Source organism: Bos grunniens, chromosome 5 (genome assembly GCF_055505025.1).
Source record: "Bos grunniens cultivar Pamir isolate PY7600 chromosome 5, Bosgru_T2T1.0, whole genome shotgun sequence".
Lineage (NCBI taxonomy): Eukaryota > Metazoa > Chordata > Mammalia > Artiodactyla > Bovidae > Bos > Bos grunniens.
The window spans coordinates 36,618,178-36,634,021 of NC_141169.1; the positions used below are offsets into that span (position 1 = coordinate 36,618,178).

Genomic DNA, 15,844 nt, shown 5'->3' on the forward strand with positions numbered 1-15,844 from the left:
AAGGAACAGTCCAGGTAGTGGTAGTAGTAAAGAACCCACCTACCAATGCAGGAGACTTAGGAGACTCAGGTTCCATCCCTGAGTTGGGAAGTTCCCCTGGAGGAGGCCATGGCCACCCACTCCAGTATTCTTGCCTGGCGAATCCAACGGACAGAAAAGCCTCACGTGCTATGGTCAATAGGGTCTCAAAGAGTTAGACATGACTGAAGTGACTTAGCATGCACAGAGTGAATCATTAAATGAATAATGAAACAATTGAACTTGTAAGAATTCTTTTCTAGTGCCCATACTTTTGGAATTCCCACTCTCTGTCATCCAGGGGACACACCTACCATGTTTTGAGACAGCAGGAGAAGCAGTGGAAATGAAATCATGGTCCCAGATTCCCGATGCAACAGTGCACTCTTTAGAAGTTGCAGATACCTGGTTAGCTCAACATTTTATGGAACGATCATGATGTGGTTCCCGCAGATTGCCTGGTCATCAACCACAATATTCCAGGCCCCAAAGCTACTGCATTCCACTTGTTTCACTTCAAAGCTCTTCTTGCCCATGTTGTCCATGGCGCCACGTGGGGTGTCCACATCCATCACTGCTGCCACATTGGAACCACGCCCTCTGTGGTCCTCACTGCCTTTTTTTGTTCAACCATGAAGGAAATTAAAAAAAAAAAAAAAAAAAAAACCCTGCTTCATTGACTACACTAAAGCCTTTGACAGTGTGGATCACAAAAAACTAGAAAATTCTTAAAGAGATGGGACTACCAGACCACCTTACCTGCTTCCTGAGAAATCTGTATGCAGATCAAGAAGCAACATGTAGAATCAGACATGGAACAATGGACTGGCTCAAAATTGGGAAAGGAGTATATCAAAGCTGTATGTTGTCACCCTGCTTATTTAACTTATATGCAGAGTACATCGTGTGAAATGCCAGGATGCATGAAGCACTAGCTGGAATCAGGATTGCTGTGAGAAATATCAACAACCTTAGATATGTACCTGATACAAATTTAATGGCAGAAAGTGAAAAGTAATGAAAGAGCCTCTTGACAAAAGTGAAAGAGGAGAGTGAAAAGCTGGGTTAAAATTCAACATTCAAAAAACAAAGATCATGGAATCCAATCCCATCACTTCACGGCAAATAGATGGGTAAAAAGTGGAATCAGTGACAGATTTAATTTTCTTGGTCTCCATAATCACTGTGGATGGTGACTAAGCCACAAAATTAAAATATGCGTGGACCTTGGAAGAAAAGCTATGACAAACCTAGACAGCATATTAAAAAGCAGAGACATCACTTTGCTGATGAAAGTCTGTATCGTCAAAGTAGTCATGTATGGATGTTGAGAGTTGGTCAATAAAGGAGGCTGAGTGCTGAAAAAATGATGCTTTCCAACTGTGGTGCAGGAGATCTTGAAAATACTTTGGACAGCAAGGATATAAAACCCAGTCAATCCTAAAGGAAATCAACACTGAACATTTACTGGAAGGACTGATGCTGAGACAGAAACTCCAATACTTTGGTCATCTGATGAGAAGAGCCAGCTCATTGAAAAAGACCCTGATGCTAGGAAAGATTGAGGGCAGGAGGAGAAGGAGGCGACAAAGGATGACATAGTTGGATAGCACTACTGACTCAATGAACATGAGTTTGAGCAAAGTCAGTGACAGTGAAGGACAGGAAAGCCTGGTGTGCTGCAGTCCATGTGGGCGCAGAGTCAGATGCAACTTAGTGAACAACAACAAATGAGCTGAAATGGCTTTACATTTTAAAATTATTTTTGAAAATAAGAGTAATAATATTCCACAATGTTCAGAATTATATGAAATTTAAATTCCAGTGTGCAGGTGGTGCAGTGGTAAAAGAATCCACCTCCCAATGCAGGGGGCACAAGAGACATGAGTTCAGTTCCTGGGTTGGGAACATCCCCTGGAGAAGAGAATGGCAACCTACTCCAATAGTCTTGCCTGGAAAAATCCACTCACAGAGAAGCCTGGTGGGATAGAGTCCATGGGGTCACAAAGAGTCAGACAACATTGAGCGCACACATGGCAATGGTCATAAGCAAAGTTTCAGTGGAACACATTCACATTCATTTCTGTCTTGTTTAATGCCCACTTTTATATTATAGCAGAGTTGAATCTGTAACAGAGACCATGTGTGGTATCGTCAGTTCAAACCCATTGGCTGTCTCAGTGTATTCTACATTGCAGTGATGCAGTTATAAACAGCGATCTATATCACTGTACTGTAGCTTTTTTTTTGTTGTTTAACTAACTGCATATTCATCAGGTCAGAACTGATGGACTTCATATGGTGCGTGTTTAAGGCTTAGTGGAGTGTGGATTATTTTGTTATCAAATCAGGTGCCAAAGCATTGTGTATTTTCCCAATGACATTTTAGTTGGGTAGACAAAGTAATCCCCACTCCCATACCCCAGATGTGAAGTGAAAGTCATTCAGTTGTGTCCAACTCTTTGCGACCCCATGAACTATAAAGCCCATGGAATTCTCCAGGCCAGAATACTGGAGTGGGTAGCCTTTCCCTTCTCCAGGGGATCTTCCCAATCCAGGGATCCAACCCAGGTCTCCCACATTGCAAGCAGATTCTTTATCAGCTGAGCCATAAGGGAAGCCCAAGAATACTGGAATGGGTAGCCTATCCCTTCTCCAGTGGATCTTCCTGACCCAGGAATCGAACCAGGGTATCCTACTTTGCAGGCAAATTCTTTACCAACTGAGCTGCCAGGAAAGTCAAACCCTGGATATCCATACTCTAATCCCTGGAACGTATGAATTTGTTATTTACATGTCAAAAGGAACTTTGCAGACATAAAGTAAAAATATTAAGGAAAAAAAAAGGACTTTGCAGATGCAACTAATTTAAGTGTCTTGCAATAGGTAATTTAAAATTTAATCTCTATTCAAGACTTTATTTATAAATGTTTAGATTAACAGCATTTTGTACATCAAATCAAGGGCACAACAGTGTGAATAAATCCTGTCAGAAAAATAAGACTCTTTGTAAATAAGGGAACTGCATGTCTATAAGCCAGTCTTGAGTTGCTTGACTGATACCTTGTAACTTTTTTTCTTTTGTTTTTGCAAATATATACACACATCAGCAAGTCAGGGTCCCTGGGGGAATCCCTTGGGATGCAACAGTGTAAGCAAAATAGATCGCTGTTAATGTTTTTTTAACAGAATGCACCAAACTGCTCTAGGATTCCCATTATAAAAAGCAGAAATCACTTGCATTTCTATACAACAATGAAATTGTTGCATTTCTATTTTTCTAACAATGAAAAATCAGAAAGAGAAATTAAGGAATCAATCCCATTCACCATTGCAACAAAAAGAATATCTAGGAATAAACTTACCTAAAGAGACAAAAGAACTGTACACAGAAAATTATGACACTAATGTAAGAAATCAAAGTTGACATAAACAGATGGAGAGATATTCTATGTTCCTGGGTGCTGCTGCTGCTGGGTAGGAGAATCAATATTGTGAAAATGACTATACTACCAAATGGAATCTACAGATTCAACACAATCCCTGTCAAATTACCAATGGCATTTTTCACAGAACTAGAACAAAAATTTCACAATTCATATGGACACACAAAAGACCTAGAATAACCAAGCAGTCTTGAGAAAGAAAAATGGAGAAAGAGGAATCAACCTTTCTGATTTCAGATTATACTACAAAGCTACAGTAACCAAGACAGTAATGTACTGGCACACAAAAACAGAAATATAGACCGATGGAACAAGACAGAAAACCCAGAAATAAACCCATGCACCTATGGGTACCTTATTTTTGACAAAGGAGGCAAGAGTATACAACGGGGCAAAGACAGCCTTTTCAATAAATGGTGCTGGGAAAACTGGACAGCTGCATGTAAAGGAATGAAATTAGGACACTTCCTAACACCATACACAAAGATAAACACAAAATGGATTAAACACCTAAATGGAAGACCAGAAACTATGAAACAGAGGAAAACATAGGTAGACACTCGATGACATAAATTAAAGCAAGACGCTCTGTTACCCGCCTCCTAGAGTAATGGAAGTAAAAACAAAAGTAAACGAGTGGGACCTGATTAAACTTAAAAGCTTTTGCACAGCAAAGGAAACTATAAACAAGGTGAAAAGACGATCCTCGTAGTGGGAGAAAATAATAGCAAATGAAACAACTGACAAAGGATTAATTTCCAAAAGATACAAACAGCTCGTACAACCCAATGCCAGAAAAACAAACTCAACCAAAAAGTGGGAAAAAGACCTAAACAGACACTTCTCCAAAGAAGACATACAGATGGCTAACAAACACATGAAAAGATGCTCAACATCGCTCATTATTAGAGAAATGCAAATCAAAACCACAATGAGATTATCACCTCACACTGGTCAGAATGGCCATCATCAAAAAGTCTACAAACAATTTAAATGCTGGGAAGAGTGTGGAGAAAAGGGAGCACTCTTGTACTGTTTGTGGGAATGTAAATTGATACAGCCACTATGGAAGATGGTATGGAGATTCCTTAAAAAACTAGGAATAAAACCACCATATGACCCAGGAATTCCATCGTAGGCATATACCCTGAGGAAACCAAAATTGAAAAAGACACATGTATCCCATTGTTCATGGCAACACTATTTATGATAGCTAGAACATGGAACCAATCTAGATGTCCATTGACAGATGAATGGATAAAGAAGTTGTGGTACATATACACAACGGAATATTCAGTTCAGTTCAGTTCAGTTCAGTTCATTGCTCAGTTGTGTCTGACTCTTTGTGACCCCATGAATCCCAGCACGCCAGGCCTCCCTGTCCATCACCAACTCCCGGAGTTCACTCAGACTCCTGTCCATCAAGTCAGTGATGCCATCCAGCCATCTCATCCTCTGTCGTCCCCTTCTCCTCCTGCCCCCAATCCCTCCCAGCATCAGAGTCTTTTCCAATGAGTCAACTCTTCGCATGAGGTGGCCAAAGTACTTGGAGTTTCAGCTTCAGCATCATTCCCTTCAAAGAAATCCCAGGGCTGATCTTCAGAATGGACTGGTTGGATCTCCTTGCAGTCCAAGGGACTCTCAAGAGTCTTCTCCAACACCACAGTTCAAAAGCATCAATTCTTCGGTGCTCAGCCATAAAAAGGAATGCATTTGAGTCAGTTCTAATGAGGTGGATGAACCTAGAATTTATTATACAGAGAGAAGTCAGAAAGAGAAAGATAAATATGTATTCTAACATATATATATGGAATCTACAAAAATGGTACTGAATAATTTATTTTCAGGGCAGCAATGGAGAAACAGACATGGAGAATAGATTTACGGACATGGGGAGAGGGGAGGAGAGGGCGAGATGTATGGAAAGAGTAACATGGAAACTTACATTACCATATGTAAAATAGATAGCCAATGGGAATTTGCTGTATGGCTCAGGAAACTAAACAGGGGCTCTGTATCAACCTAGAAGGGTGGGATGGGAAGGCAGATGGGAGGGAGGTTCAAAAGGGAGTGGATATATGTATTCCTATGGCTGATTCATGTTGAGGTTTGACAGAAAACAATAAAATTCTGTAAAACAATTATCCTTCAATAAAAAAAAAATTTTTAAGAAAGCTAAAGGCAAAGATAGAAATGAGTCTACAAATTAATCAAATCTTATTTTCCGTACATCCCAAGTTTGGGTTTTATTTAACATTAACTCTACAATATCACCCTATTACTCTATGCATGTTTGCAACCCAGAAAGATGTATTTTTTACTTTGGTGTCTGTTCAAATGGATTTTAAATATATAACTTAAACACTGCAGCTGAGCTGAGTGCATTATATGCTGAGGTTTACTTGTCCTATTTCAAACAACTTCTCAATTCCCAGCCTGAAACATGAAGTCAATTAGAAATCCATGAACAGAAGTGGAGAACTTGTTAAAATATAAGTTTATTGTCTTAAGAAATAAGATTGCTTCCTTTCAATACAGTATTCTCTCAGTGGCCAAATCACCTAGTACAAAGTAATAACTTACTTTGTATCAATATAAACACTGAAACACCATTAGAAACACTTTCCTTTTTACAAAACAATTTATGCTGATTTTATGATGTAAAATAGCCTCTAATACTAAGAACACAAAAAGTATCTTAAATTATTTCCCTGAAGTGTTAAAAATGCACAGATTAAAATCCCTTAATGGAAGACCTTTAGTAGTTCTGGCTGTCTGGTTCAGAATCTCATTATTCCAAACAGACACTGAGACCATTATTATCCTAGTGGTTCTAAGGTAATTACAATGGCCCTTATTAAAGGGGAGGAAAGATAGTCAATCAGAGGAGAAAATGGAATGATGGAAGTAAATGTTGGAGTAATGTAATTACTGGCTGAGGCCACAAGCCAAAACTCCTCTAGAGGCTGTGAAGGTCTGCCTGCAATGCAGGAGACCCTGGATTGCAGGTCAAGGGTCTTTTGCAATCTTGCAATGCAGGTTCAATCCCTGGATCAGGCAGATCCCCTGGAGAAGGGAATGGCAACCCACTCCAGTATTCTTGCCTGGAGAATCCCACGAACAGAGGAGCCTGGTGAGCTACAGTCTATGGGGTTGCAAAGATTTGGACACAACTGAAGCAATTTAGCATGCATGCATACAGAGGCTGTGAGAGGCAGAGAACTGGATTGTCCCATAGAACCTCTGTAAGGAACATAGACTTTGATTTTAGCCAGTTCGACTCACTTTGAATTTTTAATCTCCAGAACTGTAAAAGAATAAATTGTGTTGTGTTAAGTCACTAAGTTTGTGGTGCTACAGCAGCAATAGGAAGCTGATATTGTATGTCTTGATATTACCAGAGTACACACCGAAATATTCCCAACTGACAGGAAAATATTGTCCAGAAAAATTAGAAAGTTTAAAAACAAAATACCTTAACACAGTAGAGTTCCTTCACAAAAGTAAAGAAAAAATAATTAGGTTGCAACCTAAATAAATTTTCCAATGGCTCATTTGTTAGCCAAGCAAGAAAGCTGTTTACTTATGTTGAGTTAATTAGATTGTGTTTGATTATGGCTGAAAAAAAATGCATCCAGAAAAAAATAATTCAAAGCTATTACCCTTTTGATGAGAACAATTGCTCAAAAAGTTAAGGATGATGGAAACTGAAGGAAAGTTACAGAGCTCTAAATAGCCCGGAGTTAAAACTCCCCTCTGGGTCCTCCCCACCATTGTATACAAAACAAAGAACTCTCTCACCCGAAGGAAAAAAAAAGGACATTAAGGTTGATTACATCCAACTCCCAGCAGGTCCCAGCCTCTGGCCTATCTCCAGAATTCCTTGCCCCAGCCGTTTAAGAGATAATTAACCCAAACAACCTTGGAGAAGAACAGACCCCCTTAAGACAGTAGATTTCCATGCCTACATGTACTTACTCTTTTCTTGGGTTAGTGCAGCAGCTCACTAATCTGACTGCTGCCTCTTCCTGCTTCATTAAAGGTGATCTGTTCCTGTAAAGTGCCGGTCTCATTTTTCCAAACCTTGCCTTCTCTACCCTTAACCCTACAGAAACAACATCAAGAGTTGACAAAAACATTAATAATAACGTAGATGATTTTCAGTGGTTTGTTCTTGATCTTTGATAAGTGAATACTACCTGTGCTACCAGCTGCTCATTGGATGTTGAGTTTTAAGCTACTGAATCATCTGAGTAGAAATACAGGTGAGTATCTTTCCAGAGAAGTTGAGAAAATATTAATTCAATACAACATGAAGTGGAATCTTCTAAGATGTATTACAACTGATGATGGTAAAAATCTGTGTGGATCAGAAAAAGGTTCTGTGGACAAATGAACAAAAATAGTGAAAAAATATTTAAAGCCTATGGCTGTTAATTGTCTTATTTATGAGCAAAGTCTTTGCAGAAAGTATTTGAATCTATTATGTGTTGTTGGAACATAAGTATCAACAACATATCCCATTTGCTTTCATGGATTTATCCATGATCACTTCCATACATTTCTGTCAGGAATAGAAACTGGATTTCTTACATTTCCCTACTACGTGGTAGTTTAGTAGTGGATGGATGGTTTAGTAGCTTTAATATTTTACTGTCAAATTAAACAGATTCAAAATTGAAATTTTCCTGAATAAGAAAAGCAGTGCTCAGCCACTATTGTCAAAAACTAAATTACTTTGGAAATCCACTTTTTCCACAGAATTGATAATGTTTACTGAATTCAACCTAGAATTTGAAGGCAAAATACCACTTAGGTATGAAACACATACACTATGAAGTCATTTCCATAACACCCTAATGTTTGAGCCACAAGTAATGTCAAGCTGCTTTATACACTTTCCGTGCTGTAAATTTAAAACAAAAAACCAAATATCCACTCCCACACAAATTTGCAGTGATATACTTTTCCAGCTCAGACTCCTGTAGCAGCAATATTTTAGACATAGCAATGCAAGTACAAAAATTTCCTTATTTCAAAATCCATACAGTTGATCAGTTAAGGAGCTTCCTTCTAATCTTCATCAGAAGTGATTAGTTTGCAATGTAATGACAAGTTAAAAGGCAAGAGAAGAATCTAATAGAATCCTAAATCTACGTCTTAAGATATGAATATGGCCAATTAAAATCATACACTCATGGACTGATATCGGTATTGGCAGAACTTATCATGTGAAAAGATGAAATATGAAAAAAATATCTTAATACAGAGTAGCATTACTCTACTCTGCAACCATTTTGATTATAAGGAAAGTAATTTTAAGCCTCAATTAAGCAAAATTATATCCCTCAACAAAATAATCCAATTTTTCTCACTGGGAGGCTTGTATTACAAAGAAATATACTTAGTTATTATATTTTTGAATTTTATCAGAACAGTATTTGCTGAAATTTATTTTCTCTCTTGTTCAGTAAATACCTATATAATATATTTGATTTTTCCTCTTGACTGGCAAGGCTTAAAATATTTACTGTCTGGCCCTTCAAAGAAAATGTTTTTTACTTTGATATAGAAGAGGTTGAGCTATCCGATACCAGGAGACTAGAATGCTAATCGCTAGATGGTGAGCTGATCGCTCAACACTCAGTTGGACTGCTGAATAAGAAATTAACTTTCATTGTGGTAAGCCACCAAGGTTTGTGGGTTGTTTGTTGCAACAACCAGTGCTACTTACCGTGACCAAAACAACCTTTTAATTATGATTGAAATTCACATTTAAGGAAACCTCAGAAACCATGAGAATTTCCAGGAAATACTAAGTCACTTTGGGAAAAAGCTATAGATGCATTATCTTAGCAAAGTATTAAATCAGCATAGGGAATTCATCTTTCATTAAGTCAGCCAACATTGTTCAAGGCACTGTGAGGAAGGTTATATGCAAGGTTGATTTGATATTTCTCTGTGAATTATAAATTCCCACTTATTTTTGAACTGAGTAATCTAATGCATTTAAATCAGTTGATCATTAGAAGCCAAATGTAATCATTTGTTCAATGGAAATCTTCACTTAGATGAAGAAAGAACATGCTTTTTTGCTCTTCTAAATGAGGAATTTCTCATCCCTTGGAGTGATGCTAAACTTTTCCTTGCTTGCAAACTAGACAGGAATACATTGTGAGGTCTGAATAGGACATTACTTTGAAATATCCCCAGAGAGAGCACTGGGCAAACTTCTGTAATAAAATGCAGCCACCAAATTGTCAATATTTTGTCCAATTGCATGGAGAACTAAGGAAAGCAAATCACTGAGGAAAGAATTTTTTTTTTTTCCATTTGGCATTGTGAAGTGAACAATTACCTGAGGTGATAAGTATTTCACTTTCTGATTCAGAATAGAGTCAGGTCCATAAAATTAAATCATATAAGCAAAGCTCAATGTTTCTTTTAAAATCACATATTTTAAAACTATTTTCTAGATGTATTTAATATGACTATGTATCCTAGGTCTCATCCTGATAATTCTAATGAATTTTCCCCCAAATGTTCCTAAGTATGAGAATCCATTGGGCAAGTGTTTTTTTAGTATGTCTGTTTTGGTACCCAGAAACGGATTCATTAGGTCAAGTGAAAGTCTAAGAGTCTGTACTTTCACAAATTCACCTTGGAGGTTAAAGTGGATGTTGCATAATATGAATTGGGTTCACTCAGCCTGCATTTTGCCTTCTTCAACTCTTACAGCTAGAGTTCTGGAGCAAACCATTTGACTATTTAAAATGAACTTGCAGAAAATTTGGAAGGTGAAAGCAAAGTGGAAGACATCTTTCTACCCTTTTTCGGGTACCCTATTTCTGCCCTCAAGCATGGTTATAGTCATGAGTTTCTCGGGTAATATTTCATTTTCTGTTACCCAGTTTTCTGTGTGTTAAACAGTGACAGTTTCTGAGGTAATAGTGGGGTCCCTTTTCTCTGGCACAGTTCCAGTGTTGACTTACAGTTCTAGAATGTTACTGGAGGCCCAAACAGGAAAGTATCTGTTTGTATAACATCTAACTATTTTGTAGGCATCTAATTCTCTGCCTCATGTCAGTTCCTGCTTGAAATACCCTGAGCTGTTTCTGTTTCTTAAACTCAACTGTGACTAATAAAGAATATGACATCAATGTTAACACCATGCAGCAGTGAGTTCTAGAGCAGTACAATTGTTTCTATCTCTTAGAAACATTCTTTTCTCACTGTACAGGGATGTGCTTCTGAGAAGATTCATTAATGGCACCAAGATGACCTTGAGATCCTGGGTTGACATTTGGGCAGCAAGTATGCTAGCCTGCTGATTCCCTACACCACCTCCCTTCCCAGCACACACCTCAGAGCATCAGGGATCATAGTAAACCTTTTTACCACTGCTTCCAGGTGTAGAGAAGACCATTAGGCAGAAACCACAGACCCGTACTAGAAGAACTGAAAACTTGATAGATATGGGAAGGCCATCCAAGTATAAACTTCTTAAGGGCAGATAATTTTGACTGTTTTTTTTTAATGTTACAATCATCACACCTAGAACAGTGCCTGACAGTCAATTATAATTACATAAAGCATTTTATTAACTGATGAACCGTCAGTAAAGATTTCTTGAACAATGAATTAGTATGTTATGCCTCGTGTAGTCACTCATGTCCAACTCTTTGCCACCCCAGGGACCATAGCCCACCAGGCACTGGTCCACTCCGTGGACTCTGTCCATGGGGAGTCTCTAGCTACCAGAGAAGCACAAGAATACTGGAATGGGTAGCCTATCCCCCCTCCAGGGAATCTTCTCAACCCAGGAATCAAACCAGGATCTCCTGATTTGGATTCTTTACCAGGGAAGCCCAATGAACTAAAAGGTGTATAGTATATACCTATATATAGTATAGTACTAAAGTATAGTACTTTAGTATAGTATAGTACTAAAAGGTGTTACTACTTCTTATCAAGGTAAAAATTCCAGAGCCTTGTCTTTCTTCAAGGCTTGGATGGTATATTAGGGCTTAAAAAAAGAAAAGGAATGTTCAGGGTGTAGAAACAAGCATTGGATATAAGTAGCCTGGAATTTTATTTACCAACCTAAATCTCTGAGTACTATGATTTCTACCTCTTTGCCTTGCCCACTGGGCTGGCCACTCTGAGATTCTATGTTGTGTTTCAAAGCCATTCTGAGTTAGTATTGGTCACAGACAGTCCCTCAAGTTATGTCCTAGAAATGACTCTGGTACCTTCTATTGGAACCAAGCCTAGCTTTGCATGGTTTTAATTTTCTAAGCCCCTTACAACTAAGTAAGTGAAGTGGGTATTGAAGTGAAAGCTGGTCTTAGTAACAGGAACAAAATCTAAATTATCAAAATCAGCATGCACATTTAGTGTCAAGTTACTATTAGGTAACCTAAAATTAAGGCCCAGAACACTAGGCTAGTGCATAAATCCCTTTTGGCGAAGATCAAGATTATCCCAAGAAACTTTCATATGGCTGAGGATTGGTGGTGGACATTGAAATATAAGAGCTAAGATAAGAAGTAGGTTATACAAGTTGATATAAACTCTGCTGCAGAAAATTTTATTTTATTCATTTATATCAGTCCCATTTGCTGACCTTTATCATCAAACATGAATTCCCAGGTTTGAATAGAGGGGAGCTCTGAGACAAGAATACCCAAGCAATATTTTGTCTTGCCAAATGATTTGAATCTTTCTGTTGGGATTCCCTCACTCCCATTATCATTTCTGTATTTACTCTTTAAAACCATGGTCCAATGTGAAAAAAAAAAACAACCCTTCAGCCCAGCTGAGCTGTACTGGCATTTAAAAAATGACCTATGATTGTAAGATAGATAAAATTAAACATGAAGAAAATATAAACCACATATAAACTATACATTTCCCTGAGAAAAAACTCCCTTCTAGCCTTCATAAGGCCTGATATATTTTCACCTAACTTGGCTTCCAGCTCTCTTTGATTCATTCTTATTTCCATGAAACAGAATGCACCTGTCCTCAGATAATGCTGATAAATTTCCCCATTTTCTTACTTTGGCAACAAATCTTCTATTCTGGTGAATATTAAAGTTGCTCTTATACAACTCAGTCTTTCTAAGGTTTGGCTTCCCTGATGGCTTGGTGGATAAAGAATTCACACGTTATGCAGGAGACACAAGAGATGTGGGTTTGACCCCTGGTTGGGAAGATCCCCTGGAGAAGGGCATAGCAACCCACTACAGTATTCTTGCCTGGAAAATCCCTTGAATTGAGGAACCCAGCGGCTACAGTCCAAAGGGTGGTAAAGAGTCAGACACGTTGAATGAGTATGCGCAATGCATGACAGTCTTTCTAAACTGCTTAGCACACATCAAAACAAAAGGCTAGACTTAATTTTTGTGATTCAGTTTCCAACCACTGCTTGAACTTACCAATCAGTGTTTGAATAGCAAACATTTGTTGGAATCCTTACAGGTATCAAGCTTTATGCAAGGTTCTAAGCATATGATCATGAGTGGCCACTGCCTTTCCCATCAAAAAGCTGTCTGTGGTACCATGGATAGAGCCACAAAATCAACTAAAAGGCAAGGCATGATATGACTTGAATTGGGAACTGAATTATCAAAATAATTACCAAATATGGCAGGTTTTGCAAAAATTAAGGTTTAAGATCAGAAGTAAAGAATTAGAGAGTGAACTTACGGTTGCCAGAAGGAAGGATTTGGGGAAGGGATAGCCAGGGAGTTTGGGATGGACAGGTATACACTGCTATATTTAAACAGAATAACCAAAAATGACCTACTGTATAGCACAGGAATTCTGCTCAGTGTTATGTGGAAGCTTGGATGGGAGGGAGTTTGGGGGAGAATTGATACTTGTACACGTATGGCTGAGTTCTTTTGCTGTCCAGCTGAAACTATAACAACATTGTTAATCAGTTATATTCCAATACAAAATAAAAAAGTTTTTAAAAAAATGAAGGTTGAGATTCTTCTCATAGAACAGAGCATTGGATATAGCAAAGAGCCACTGGGACATTTAAATTGCAGCAGGACTGGACTGTAATATCTGAGATAGAGCTGTTTTCTAAATCAGATGACACCAGTTTTGAAAGTGGTTCTTTGGTTGTCCAAAAAAAAAGAGTTGATTTAAAGGTTTATATGACTTTGGCCATCTTTCTATTGTTTTATTTTAAATTACACACAAAAATTTCTTTTCTTTGGACAAGGGATAATTAACATATAGTCATAATTTTGACAGTGTTATATCAATATTTTTAAACTTAATATTAAAAATCCAGGGTCACAGTGACTTTAGATAATTTGCATTTAAGTTTTTTATAATCTCTTTGATTTCAAATGAGTAACCTATCAGTAAAACACTGGACTATAGGTATGCAAAGTATTTGGAAGTTAAATTTTAATAACAAATAGGTTCTACTGACCTATTCTTTCCAAATCTCTAGAGATCAGGAATGAAGAATGCAGTCAACTTGCAAGTTTTTATTAAATATTCTCTGTACTGTTTAGTGTTTTTGTTAGGGGAAGCCCACTGATTGAAACTGCCCACCCTGGCCAGGCACCATAGTAAGCATTTGCATGAGTTGTTTTGTGACAGGAGATCCTGGTAAGGAATATGGAACTAATAAGCCACCACCAACCGGAAGAGTTCAGGAAAGGTCGAAAGGGGACACCGCATGTCCATCCACTTCCCAGAATCCCTCTCACTAGCATCCATCTTGGCTGAGCGATGCGTGCACCACCAGGAAAGACTCTGAATTAGAATGATTGGTCAAAGACCACCCGGAAACTAATCCCATCACCATAAAACCCAACATTGCGAGCCATGTGGCAGAGCTGTTCTCCTGGGTTCCCTTACCTTACTGCTCTCCACCTGGGTGCCCTTTCCCAATAAAATCTCTTGCTTTGTGAGCACACGTGTCTCCTCGGACAATTCATTTCCGAGTGTTAGACAAGAGCCCAGTTTCCGGCCCTGGAAGGAGTCCTCCTTCCTGCAACATTTTTATTTTCAACAATAGACATATTTTCATTAAATATGTTTTTTCATATATTATGTATATTTTCATTTCATTAAAAAGTTTATTTAAAAATAATTCTTACAAACTTTCCTCACTTGGGTGCTAAATATTTCCTCTCAGTTTCTCTAACCATGAAACCATTTCACTTGTATTTGGCAAGACAAAGGTGCAGAGTTTTGTTACAAGTCATTGTGAGAATGCATACAACTGTTTAAATGTTTTTGAAACTTTTAAACTTGCTGTCAACACTTACATGGCATCAATGAATAATCCTGGGAATTTTTGAATACTGTTTCCTCATTTTCCTTATGAGATTCAGAAAAGAGAACTGACGTACATAAGAGGATATACTTCCTTAGTTTATGACAATGGGGATATAACCCAGAATGTTAAGACACTTTTATAATAACACAGCTGTCTCTTTAATTAGTTATGAAATAAACACAGGTATCTTTTGAAACAAAAGTTGTAAGTAAAAAATTCTTTATATCCCAGAGTATAAATAGATCTGTGATAAAAATGATACAAAATCTCAATGTTCTACTTTAGAATATACTAAGAAAATTTTGTTTAACATCAGTGTTGGACTTGAGTGATAAACAAGGTAGCATCTAATCTTAAGTCAACATAATACCCTAATAATATATTACAGTTTTTTCAACCCATAAGCATTTAAAATTAATTTTTATGTTAGTTTCTGCTGTACAGCAAAGTGAATCAGCTATACATGCCCATCTTTTTTGGATTTCCTCCCCATTTAGGTCACCAAAGAGCACTGAGTAGGGTTCTCTATGCTACACAGTAGGTTCTCACTTTTTTACCTATTTTATACCAAGCAGTGAGTAAATGTCAATCCCAATCTCCCAGTTTATCCCACCCCCTCCCACCCTGGTATCCACTCATCCATTCTCTGCATCTGTGTCTTTATTTCTGCTTTGCAAATAAGTTCATCTGTATTGATTTCCTAGATTCTACATATAAGCAATATATTATGATATTCATTTTCTGACTTACTTCACTCTATACGACAGTCTCTAGATCCATCCACATTTCTTCAAATTCTACTATTTTATTCCTTTTTATGGTTTATGGCAGCAAAAACAAGACTGGGAGCTGACTGTGACTCACATCATGAAGTCCTTATTGCAAAATTCAGGCTTAAATTGAAGAAAGTAGGGAAAAACACTAGACCATTCAGGTATGACCCAAATCAAATCCTTTATGATTATACAGTGGAAGTGAGAAATAGATTCAAGGGATTATATCTGATAGAGAGAGTGCCTGAAGAACTATGGAGAGAGGTTCGTGACATTGTACAGGAGGCAGTGATCAA

At 37.8% G+C, this 15,844-nt stretch overlaps 1 pseudogene; it reads right to left on the reverse strand.

The window, feature by feature from the left end:
- Positions 1 to 277: 277 nt before the first annotated feature.
- On the reverse strand, positions 278 to 602 carry LOC147371773 (E3 ubiquitin-protein ligase RBX1 pseudogene; annotated as a pseudogene).
- Positions 603 to 15,844: the final 15,242 nt, after the last annotated feature.